Raw genomic sequence first — 10,599 nt, forward strand, 5'->3', positions numbered from 1 at the left:
CACTCATCCGCCGACGGACACTCAGGTTGTGTGCTCTGGTGAACATGCGGCGGTGAACGTGGGGTGCCCATTATCTTTTCCGTGTCCTCGTTTCATTTCCTTTGGACACATACCCAGCAGTGGAATTACTGGGTCACAGCGTAGCTCTCTTGGTAACTTTTTTTTTTTTAAAGATTTTATTTATTTATTCGACAGAGATAGAGACAGCCAGCGAGAAAGGGAACACAAACAGGGGGAGTGGGAGAGGAAGAAGCAGGCTCATAGCGGAGGAGCCTGATGTGGGGCTCGATCCCATAACGCCGGGATCACGCCCTGAGCCGAAGGCAGACACTTAACCGCTGTGCCACCCAGGCGCCCCTCTCTCGGTAACTTTTTGAGGAAGCTCCATACTGGTTTCCACAGTGGCTGCCCCAGTTTGCACTCCCACCAACAGTGCACAGTGTTCCCCTCTCTCCGCGCCCTCGCCAACACCTGTCATTTCCTGTGTTGTTGATTTTAGCCACTATGACAGGTGTGAGTGACACCTCACCGTGGTTTCGGTCTGTGTTTCCCTGATGACGAGTGGTGCCGAGCATGTTTTCATGTGTCTGTTGGCATCTGGAGGTCTTTGCAGAAATGTCTGTTCAAGTCCTCTGCTCATTTTAAAAATCAGATTTTTTTTTTTTTTTTTTTGCTGTTGAGCAGTATGAGTTTCTGGATGTCAGCCCCTTATCAGAGGTCTAGTTGGCAAATATTCTCTCCCTTTCTGCAAGGTCACTGTTTACTCTGTTAGCTTCTCCTTTACTGTAGAGAAGCTTTTTAGTTTCATGCAATCTTGTCACTTTTTGCTTTTGTTACTTTGTGCTTTGGTGTCATAACCATAAAATCCTTGCCAAGACTTATGTCAAGGGTTTTTATGGTTCCACATGTTTCATCTAAGTACTTAATCCATTTCAAGTTAATTTTGGCTGCCCCCCCCCTCGAGACAGCAGGTGGGACATCAGCACCCAGAGCTCATGTGTGACAGCCCTGGGGTGTGTGGTGGCGCTACATGTATTCCTAACCCCTTTAACCTCTGAAAATAATTGCAGTCATCCTTAAGCTGATAGTACTACAATAAACATAGTAAATATTGATGTGGTAGAAAATAATAACTTTTATTTACATTGACTTTTAAAATTCTTAGGTCATTGTATTAAAAGTAGATTTAATGTCATTATTAAATAATGTATTAAGGCATTTAAAAGTATGGCCAGTGGTATCAGGTATGTTTTGTCTTGACATAAACAAAGATAATTCCTTGGAAATTTCTTTCATTTTTTTTTTAAGATTTTATTTTTATTTATTTGACAGGAAGCACAAGCAGGGGGAGCAGGCAGAGAGAGAAGCAGGCTCCCCCCTGAGCAGGGACCTGATGTAGGGGCTCGATCCCAGGACCCCGGGACCATGACCTGAGCCAAAGACAGATGCTCAACGACCGAGCCACCCAGGCACCCTGGGAATTTCATACACAAGGAAGTAAGAGTCTGCTTCAGCTCCGTCTCTCGCACAGCTAGATACAGAAGATGCTGAGCTACTGAGGGGTTCAGTGTGTTCCCAGAAGCTGATGCTGCGGGAGGGCTGTGAACTCTAAGGGGGATCCTGGCCGTTTCATGCTGCACGACGCTCTTGTTCTCTGCAGCAATCCACACCATCCCTGTCCGGAGCCAGTACCCTGCAGTGATGGGACAGATACCAACGCTGTTTCAACTTGCTTTCTTTCGTCAAAAGCAGCGTTATGTGGGGCACCTGGGTGGCTTAGTTGAGCATCTGACTCTTGATTTCAGCTTGGTCATGATCTCAGGGTCATGAGATCGAGGCCCACATTGGGCTCCACGCTCAGCAGAGAGTCTGCTTGGGATTCTTTCTCCCTCTGCTCCTCCCCTTGCTCTCATGTTTTCCCTTTCTCTCTCTCTAAAATGGATAGATAAGTCTTTTTTAAAAAAGAAGAAGTTATTTTAAAAAAAGCAGCATTATGAAACTATCAGATACAGAGCACGCTATCTGACTCATAATGTGTTAGCTTCAAGTTGCTTTTAAGTATTTTTCACTGCAGATGGTCCCTGACTTAGGATGTTTCAACTTACAATTTTTTGAGTTCATAATGGTGTGAAAGCAATCCACATTCAGTAGAAAACACACTTGGAATTTTGAATTCTCTAATCCTGTCCCGGGAGAGCAGCATGACCCTCCCCTGCGACGCGGGACAGCGGCTCCCAGGCAGCCCCGCATCACGCAAGTAACAGCGGACTCGCGGACAACTGTCCTGCACCCATATGGCCATTCCGCCACTTTAAGTACGGTATTCAATAAGTCACATGAGATATTCAGCACTTCACCATGACATAGGCCTTGGGTTAGGTGATTTTGCCCAACTGGGGCTGGTGGAAGTGTTCAGAGCATGTTTAAAGCAGGCAGGGCTAGGCTGTCATGTCTGGTAGGTTAGGTGCACTAAGTGCATTCTCAACTTGATACTTTGAGCTTAAAAACGGGTTGATCAGGACGTAACCCATCATAAGTCGAGGAAGATCTGTGGTCTCAGCCCAAACAGGATTTTCGTCTTAATAGAAATGATACAAATCTCCCTTTCAGTGTTAGAAGGAACCCTGCCCACACATACCTTGACCTGGGCACGGGTTGATTTGGAAGAAGCAAAGCATACGGTGAGCAGACTGGTTTCCGGACACCTTGCATTGCTCTCTTAGCCACGGTGCTTTCAGAAGTTACGAGAAGTAGATGAGCTGAGCTAGTCTCCAGAGTTGCGGCCCCCGGGCCCCCGCTGAGCTGCCCTGTGCTCGGGTGTGCAGCTGGCAGGGGTGGAAGGGTCCCCTCCTGGTGTCTATGCCCCCAGGGCGCCTGTCTTCACAAGCACACACCACCTGCCTTTTGTGTCCCAGTTACGTAGGATGCACAGAGGAATTGGCATTATCGCTTGCATTTTACACAAGAAGGAAAGGAGGCCAGGGAGGTTAAATAACTTGTCTACAAAGGAAAAAAAGAGAAATAAGCAATATCAAGCTCATTACTGCGAATAAGGCAGTTATGTTTCAGACCACAGCTGAAAGCAGCAGATCCATTGGTCTTTGAATTGGGCTCTATCAGTAACCGAAGTTGTTTTACCTTGTAGGCCTGGTGTCTTACTCATTTCGGGCTGCTGTAACGAAACACCACAGATGGAGTGGCTTATAAACCACAGGCATCTCTTCCTGACATCTTTGGAGGCTGGATGTCTGAGATCACTGCGGGAGCAGATCCGCCGTCCAGTGAGAGCCCACTTTCTGGTCCACACGTGGCGTCTTCTCCTGTGTCCTCACCTGGGGAAGGGGCGACGGGGCTCCCTGGGGTCTCTCATAAGGACACTAATCCCATCACGGGGTCCCCACCTCTTGGCCTCGTCGCACCCCCCCCCCGAAGTCTCCAGCTCCTGACACCATCACCTTGGGGGTCAGGTTTAACACAAGAGTTTTGGGAGTTGGTGGAGGTCACGGACATCCAGACCATAGCAGCTGGAGAACATCTGGGGAGCGTGATTCTACGTCAGAGATCGATTGAATGTAGCTCTTAGCGATCTCATTCTAAATCTGGGCAGTTTTGTTTAAAAAAGGGAGGAACCTTGTCTACTCTTTTACCTCATGTCGCCTCTCTCTATTCAAGGGTGTCGGGTTTTCCCTTTTGGTTGCTTTTGATATATTGTTCTTGTCTTTACTGCTCTGTGGTGAACAGAGGAGGGTTGTTGCCTGCCTTCCATCAGTTTGGTTATAAATTCAAATTTTCCAGTTCAACAGTGTGTTTTGATATTATCTTACATCTGTACAATACTTGAACTATCGATTGAGCCTACCCTTATGGAGCGACCATTTGAAAGGCCAGCATGGAGGAATTAGCATTGCTTGCAAATAACTGATTCTCGCCCTTCGTCCTGTATCCTGTCCCACGTGGCTGTGGCTGGCTGAGGAGTCCAGGGAGAAATACTCAACTATCAAACCCTCTCTTTCCCCAGCACAGCAATCGGCAGCTGCTCTGGCAGTCTGTCCCCTAGGTGGCCGTCCAGGCTGATGACGGGCCTGGGCCATGCAAAACAAAGTAAACGATGCTGTTTGTTACCACCTGTAGCTCAGACAATGCAGACCAATACATCCTGACACACGGGAATGTTTCTCTGCGGAACAAATAGTGGGGAAGGCACTTAGCTGGTTGCTACTCCAAAAGATGGTGGCAGGGCTGGGGTGGGAAAGGGAGATTGCTAGAACATCTTGCTTTCATCGTGCAGAACCTCAGAGTCAATAACTAAGCTGTGACAATGACATTTTCTCATCCAAGTGGATATTCTTGCTGGTTTTCCCCTGAGGGTGGACAGTACAACCACGAGCACCAAGAATTCATGTGTTTGTTGCAACATGAAAGTGTCAGTGCTTATCCTGGTCTTTTTGGGTGTCACACAGAATGCCAATCTTTTTTTTAAAGATTTCATTTATTTGAGAGAAAGGGTGAGAAAGAGAGAGAGAACAAGTGGAAGGGGCAGAGGGAGAAGGAGAAGCAAACTCCCCACTGAGCAGGGAGCCCAATACAGGACTCCATCCCAGGACTCTGGGATCATGACCTGAGCCGAAAACAGACACTTAACTGATGGAGCCCCCCAGGCGCCCCAGAATGTCAATTTTAAGAAATTCTGCCTGCAGGTAGTTTAGAATCACTTGGAAATTAGTCACACAAGCCGAAGTGCACAGATTACAAACCTTTGGTTATCGCATTTTATTTTCTTTTAGAAAAGGGGTGCAAGATTTCATCAAAACCGAAGGTCCTTTCGGGAACTGTAAAACCTGGCGACAGTTTCAACAGTGAGTTCCTGTAATAGAATGACGCATATACTGTGTTGTAGTTAATGCCCGGAAACCTCCCCATTGACAGCGGCCAGCAGGAGCAAGGGTGTTTTTCCCCCAGCAGAGGCAGCACGGTCCTGCCTGCCCGTCCTTCCTGTACCCCACCCGCGCACACACACAGTCAGTGCTTTAGTGAACACAGTGTCCCGGGGTCGTTTGCAGCATATGACCCCAAGTGCATTCCATCTCGCATCTCCATTTGAATACGAAAGTAGTAACTCTAAAGAGGTCAAGAACAAAGTTACTCCTCAAATGCAGCGCAGCAGGAAAAGTGGCTTTGGATTCGTTCCCAGCCTTGCCACTCAGGAGCTGGGTGACAGCAAACAGACCACTCGACCTCTCCGAAATCAATGCTCTCATCTGTAAAACAGAGACAGTACGCCCACCTGCCTAAGCTGTTGTGAGAAGTAACAGTTACTTGGCATGTAATAGAGGTACCTGCCTTGCAATTATTATATAAGGTTAAATGAGGATATAAACAGAATAAAATCCAGGGAATATTATTGTAACCAAGCATCAGGAAGCATCCAGATAACACTAACGTAGTTTTCCTGAATACCCACTACGTACCAGGCACGACGACAAATGCTTTACACTTACCAACTTATCCTCACACAACCCTATTCTGTAGGCATCATTACTACCCCCAATTTATAAGTGAAGAAACTAATGCTTAATGCCTTGCCCAAGATCATGTGGGGTGGTGACAGTCTCAAAAGCAGAGCCCACAGTCTTAAACCACTGTGTAGTTCCGAAGAGCATGTTACAGGGCCCCCTCTGAGGGTCGTTCTAATGCTATCACCGCCTCCGTGGAATGAGGGTGTACCGCTGATGGAGTCACGCCCCTGCCAAGTTAAGATGACGTCTGTCCTGTTGCTGCATTTCAGATCCAACAAGACTCACAGAATTGGGTTGACAGACGCTGTGCGAATAAGTGGTTCCATTAACAAAATCCACTTGCTAGGTACTATGGACTGAATGTGTCTCCCCAGAATTCATATGTTGAAGACCCAATCCCCAGTATGATGGTATGAGGAGGTACAGCTCATGTGATGGGATGGTGTCCTTATCCCCAGGGAGCTCCCATGCCCCTTCCACAGCAAGGAAGGCACGCAGCACGAAGGAGACTTCTACGAACCAGGAAGAAGGTCCAGAATGCAACCATGCCAGCGTCCTGATCTTGACTTCCAGCCTCCAGAATGGTGGAAATAAACACCTGTCCTTTTGAAGCCTCCCAATCTGTGGTTCTTTGTTACAGCAGTCCTGGTGGACGGACCAAGTAATGTCATTAGAGTGACATTCCCCTTGAGTTTTTAGTGTCATATTAAAGGAAAACCATAGCAAGTAAACCTTTTTCCTCTTTATCCTTTAGCGACTTCCCTTCATAACCAATCACATCAACAACTAAGAGACACACATATACAGACCTCTTGTGTGGACTCCGCTTTTGTCCCCTGGTCCAGCATTGAGGCACCATTGATTCATGCCAGGAGACCGTGGTCGGGAGACCGTGGGCCAAGAGGCCATGGGCCAAGGCACTGGGTCAGGAGCCCATGGGTCAGGAGATTATGGGGCGGGAGACTGAGGGTTGGAAGGCCGTGGGATGGGAGGCTATGGGTCAGGCTGTGGGTGGAGAAACCAGGGCCTAAGCATGGGGAGCCGTACTGATGGGCAGAACTTGCCTGTGGGATGGGCGCAGCCGCGGTGTAGTGAAGTGTCCTCCTGCTTGCTCTGTGGGGTCCTCGGCTGCAGCTGGCCTTCCTACACGAGCGAGCTGGATCAGCAGCAGGCTACTCGGGTCCAGGCCTGCAGCCTCAGAACACAAGACCTTCTGTGTCCCTCGTCACTCCGGCCAAGGCATCCACCCTGGCTGTCGTAAGCAAGGTCCATGAGTCTCCCTCACCTGCGGTATGGCTCAGTGGGACAACCTGAGCCGTACTAGGCCAGAGTCCCAATGTCAGGGCCCCCACTGCGGCTTTCCATCTGCCCGGTTCCAACCATTCTGGAACGCTCAGGGTGCTGCTGCTTACTGTGAGGAATGGTGGAAGGCCGTGACGCCCTCCCTGCTCTCCAAGAGGCAATCTCTTTGGGAAATACGATGGACCCAGGGAACATCTAGACAACTGCCCAGAGCAGCACAGATCCATGTCAGATGTCTGGGCCAGAACGGTTTCTGGGAGTGACCACATATGCGCTGGAGCTGTTCTAACGCTTCCATACTGGACAGCGACCTATGGCTAAGTGACTAATCTCACAGAAAGTCTCCTCTTAGGCAAGAAGCCTGGTCACACTTCCCCAGCACAGATGCTGCTGCAAGATGTACTTTGCACGTCAGGATTATAGCAACGGGAAAGTCCAACCAAGGAGCCCCATTCCACAAAATGGAGCCTGGAAAACAAGCTGGGCTGAGGTTGCCAGGAAGCCCCGCAGGGCACCCTTGGGTGTCGTCCACCACAAGCCTCCCCCTCTGAGGAGTCCAGTAACCAGACACCTCCAGACATGGTTGAAATCAGCTCAAGAATTGGTGAGCTGCCCACACTGCAGGTGGCAGTGAGGAGAGGCCCCCAGAGACCAGCAGCCTGTTCTTGGATGAGTGGCTCGCTCTTAGTGGCCCGGGACACACACCTGCCCCCAGGAAGCCACGCTCAGCCGGGCAAAGTGCAGGTGGGATGGGAAGGACGTTGATTCTCATCAACACACAGGTGCTGTGGGATGCAAGGTAACTCCTCACGGGAGTGCGGCTCTGGGCCCGCGAAGCTTGGGCGTTCAGACCCGCCTGGTGGCTGAGCAGCTCCTGGCACGTGGCCTGGTGTTCCCTGAGCCCCTTCCCAATGTCACACGCACCGATGACTAGGAGCAGAGGCTGGTCCATGCGTCTCTTCTACTCACGTGCTAGTCCTCGCCCTTGCAAGTAGCAAATAACTCAGATCCACATGAACCCCTCTGAGCGACGATTTCATTACATGTGGGAACTGAGAATCTCTGCTAAATCTGGCATTTAATACACTGCGCTGACCCGATAAGGTTTTCATATAAAAATTTATTAGTGATCGTCATCATATTAACACCTCTTACTTTACGCCTAATGCTTTTGCGCATGTGTCTTAGTCGGTCACCAAGGACGATGCTTCAGAGGTGGGCATTCTGTCCCCATTTGGAGAAGAGGGGCCAGGGCTAAGAGCTGAGTCTCCTGCCAGAGTTCACATAACTTGCAGGGGCAGAGCCAGGATGTGGATCTGGGCCTCGGACTCTTCACCGTCACGAGTGTCTATTGTTTGAGGGAAGTGAGATTCCAAACTCATGAGAGAATAGTAAAAATGCCAAAGACCTGTCCGTCTCTCACTGGCAGGATTTATAAAATTCTCTCACATTTCTTCTCTGATGCAAACGTTAATATACTTGCTCTTCGTCCAGCGTCCTGTTTTTTCTTTCTTTCAATAAATGGTTCCTATTCTCTTTTATGTGAACAAGTAGACTTCAATTGTTATGCGTAAAACCAACATCACATATATTGACATTTTACAATATCCACATTTTGAAGAATTCTGTGCCCTCCACGTACTGTCTATATATAAGGACTGTGTTTACAGGGCAGTAGGATTCCGTCCCGTTTGCCCCTCAGAGCCATGTGACTTCGGGGAGAAGCCAGCCTGTAATCTCACATTAGCACATCACAAAATTGTTGGGAACACAACTTTTGATACTAAAAAGTAAAGCACTTGGTAAATGTTAACACCCTGTACAAATGTAAGGAGTTGCTTCACGATTGCCTAGAGTGAAGAACTAAAGAAATGATAGTTGTCTGCCTGAAACAAAGGATCAGTTGGACTTATCAAAACAGTGGATTTTTAAAAAGGAGCCAGCCACGTAAGAGGGTGATGGAGAGGCTGAGGGAATGCACAGGCATCCAGGGGAAGGGACAGCACGAGCAAAGCTTTGCAGAGCTGTCCTGTGGTTCAGCAGATGACTGGAGCCGGAGAGTCCTAATTATCCCAGAGGTTTTGTCGAAGAGCCGCCAAGACATGGGAGGCCTGCTTATCTAACTCACTGACTCGCTGATGACTCAAAGATGGGCCTTACAGTTCATAATTGAGACTCGTGAATCAAAATTGTTTTCAACACTGCAACATTTGCAAGTTTATGTAAAAATGATAAGACTTGTTAAAAGTATCTGAGAAGATGACTGAGGAGCAGAATAGCTAATGGTCCAGAACAGCGATGCTGGGCCAGGTCATCTAGGTTCTAACCCAAGTCTGCCACCGATTGGCTGTTTGACCACACGCTAGTGAGCAGCCTTGCTGTGCCTTGGTTTCCCCACCCACCTCATGGGGTTGTAGGAATTAAGGAGTTCATATGTGGTCAAGCGCTTCGAACAGTGGCACGTGGTCACACCTACAAAGGTTTACCAGGACGCACGGTCAGGTGTTACCTGAGGGAGTGGCCACACTGTTAACAGAAATTATAGTGGTAAACATCCAGCTGCGCCACCCTTATCAATCCGCTCCTCAGTCAGATGCCAGAGGGCTTGTCTCCACCTACCCCTTGACTCAAGCTCCTACCGCACGGGTGCAACCCTCTGCCTCACCTTAGGCTTTTTCTTCTCTGCCCTGTGTTCCTGGGATTTAACAAGTCCTTTGACCATCTCTTGGCTTTGACCTCACGTTTGCCCCTTGTGCTGTTTCACACTCCAAAGCAACAGGTCAGCCCAGCTCTTGGCTCCCAGCCACTCCCGTTTCTGGAGTCTGGGGGGAGTCAGGGTGCAGGCTGCCCTCTGGCACAGCACAGTGAGGATGGATGTACTTACAGAGAAGATGAGGAGAGTTTCTGATTTTTGGACATGCTAAGTTTGACACATCTGGAATCGTGCAGGTGGACATTTCACAATTGATTGGAAATGTCAGTCTGGAATTGAGACAGAAGTTGGACTGGAAATGTCTGTGTCATCAGAGGGATCCATGCAAGCAACAAGCTAGGCGACCCTAAAAGAGACTCCAGGGAGGAAGAGCAAGGGGTGGCGGGCAAGCTCCAGGGAGGGCGGGGTGTCGGGGAGTTAACAAAGAGCCCGGAATAGGAGATGGTCCTGGGAATGGAGAGGGGAGGCTTTCAAGCAGAAGACGAAAAGTGATGGCCAAGGAATGGCCCTATTGCTTACGGAGAGAGGGGCGGATGGGGTCGGAGAGGTTGGCAGTTGAGGCCGGCTGGGAGGAGCCCAGCAGGCAGGAATCAGACGCCTTCGGAGCCTCTGGGTGGGCGCGAGGCCTCAACAGGCTTGGGGACGCAGGCCTGGCCTCGCCTCGCAGGCTGTGGGGAGCAGGAGGGGCGGAGTTTGAGCCTCCCCCTCGCACCCCGCCGCCGAGATCCGCTACCGCGTTCCTCGCTCGTTTAGGTTTCGTCGCATTCACACGTCCAGCGTCGGTGTGTGCCCCAGAAAACGTAGAGCCAGGGCGTCAGTTCTTGGGGAGCCGATGCCAGTGGGCCACGACCCCGGTGCCCCGAGTCCCCCGGGCTCCTGAGACGCCCCCAAGACCCTCGAGTCCCTCAGGCCCCCGCGATCCCCCCAGTCCCCAAGAGCCCCGAGTCATCCGGGCCTCCCGAAGTCCCCGGGACCCCAAGCCCCGCGAGCCGGGTCGTCCTGTCCGGACCTGCCCCGCGGATCCCAGCGACCTCCTCCCCGGCGGACCTTCGGCCGGGCGGGGGCGCC

General features: G+C 50.2%; 1 long non-coding RNA gene across 2 annotated transcripts; it reads right to left on the reverse strand.

Moving 5' to 3' along the window:
- Positions 1 to 1,359: 1,359 nt before the first annotated feature.
- On the reverse strand, positions 1,360 to 10,498 carry LOC117796318. 2 transcript variants are annotated; one of them, XR_004620708.1, is made up of 5 exons: positions 6,037 to 10,498; positions 4,755 to 5,258; positions 3,139 to 3,332; positions 2,639 to 3,000; positions 1,360 to 1,693 (listed from the first exon to the last, which is right to left on the reverse strand). It is a non-coding gene; the product is annotated as an uncharacterized LOC117796318 (long non-coding RNA). The 2 variants fall into 2 exon arrangements; XR_004620707.1 differs by having other exon boundaries at positions 4,755 to 10,498.
- Positions 10,499 to 10,599: the final 101 nt, after the last annotated feature.

Source organism: Ailuropoda melanoleuca, chromosome 15, assembly GCF_002007445.2.
Source record: "Ailuropoda melanoleuca isolate Jingjing chromosome 15, ASM200744v2, whole genome shotgun sequence".
Lineage (NCBI taxonomy): Eukaryota > Metazoa > Chordata > Mammalia > Carnivora > Ursidae > Ailuropoda > Ailuropoda melanoleuca.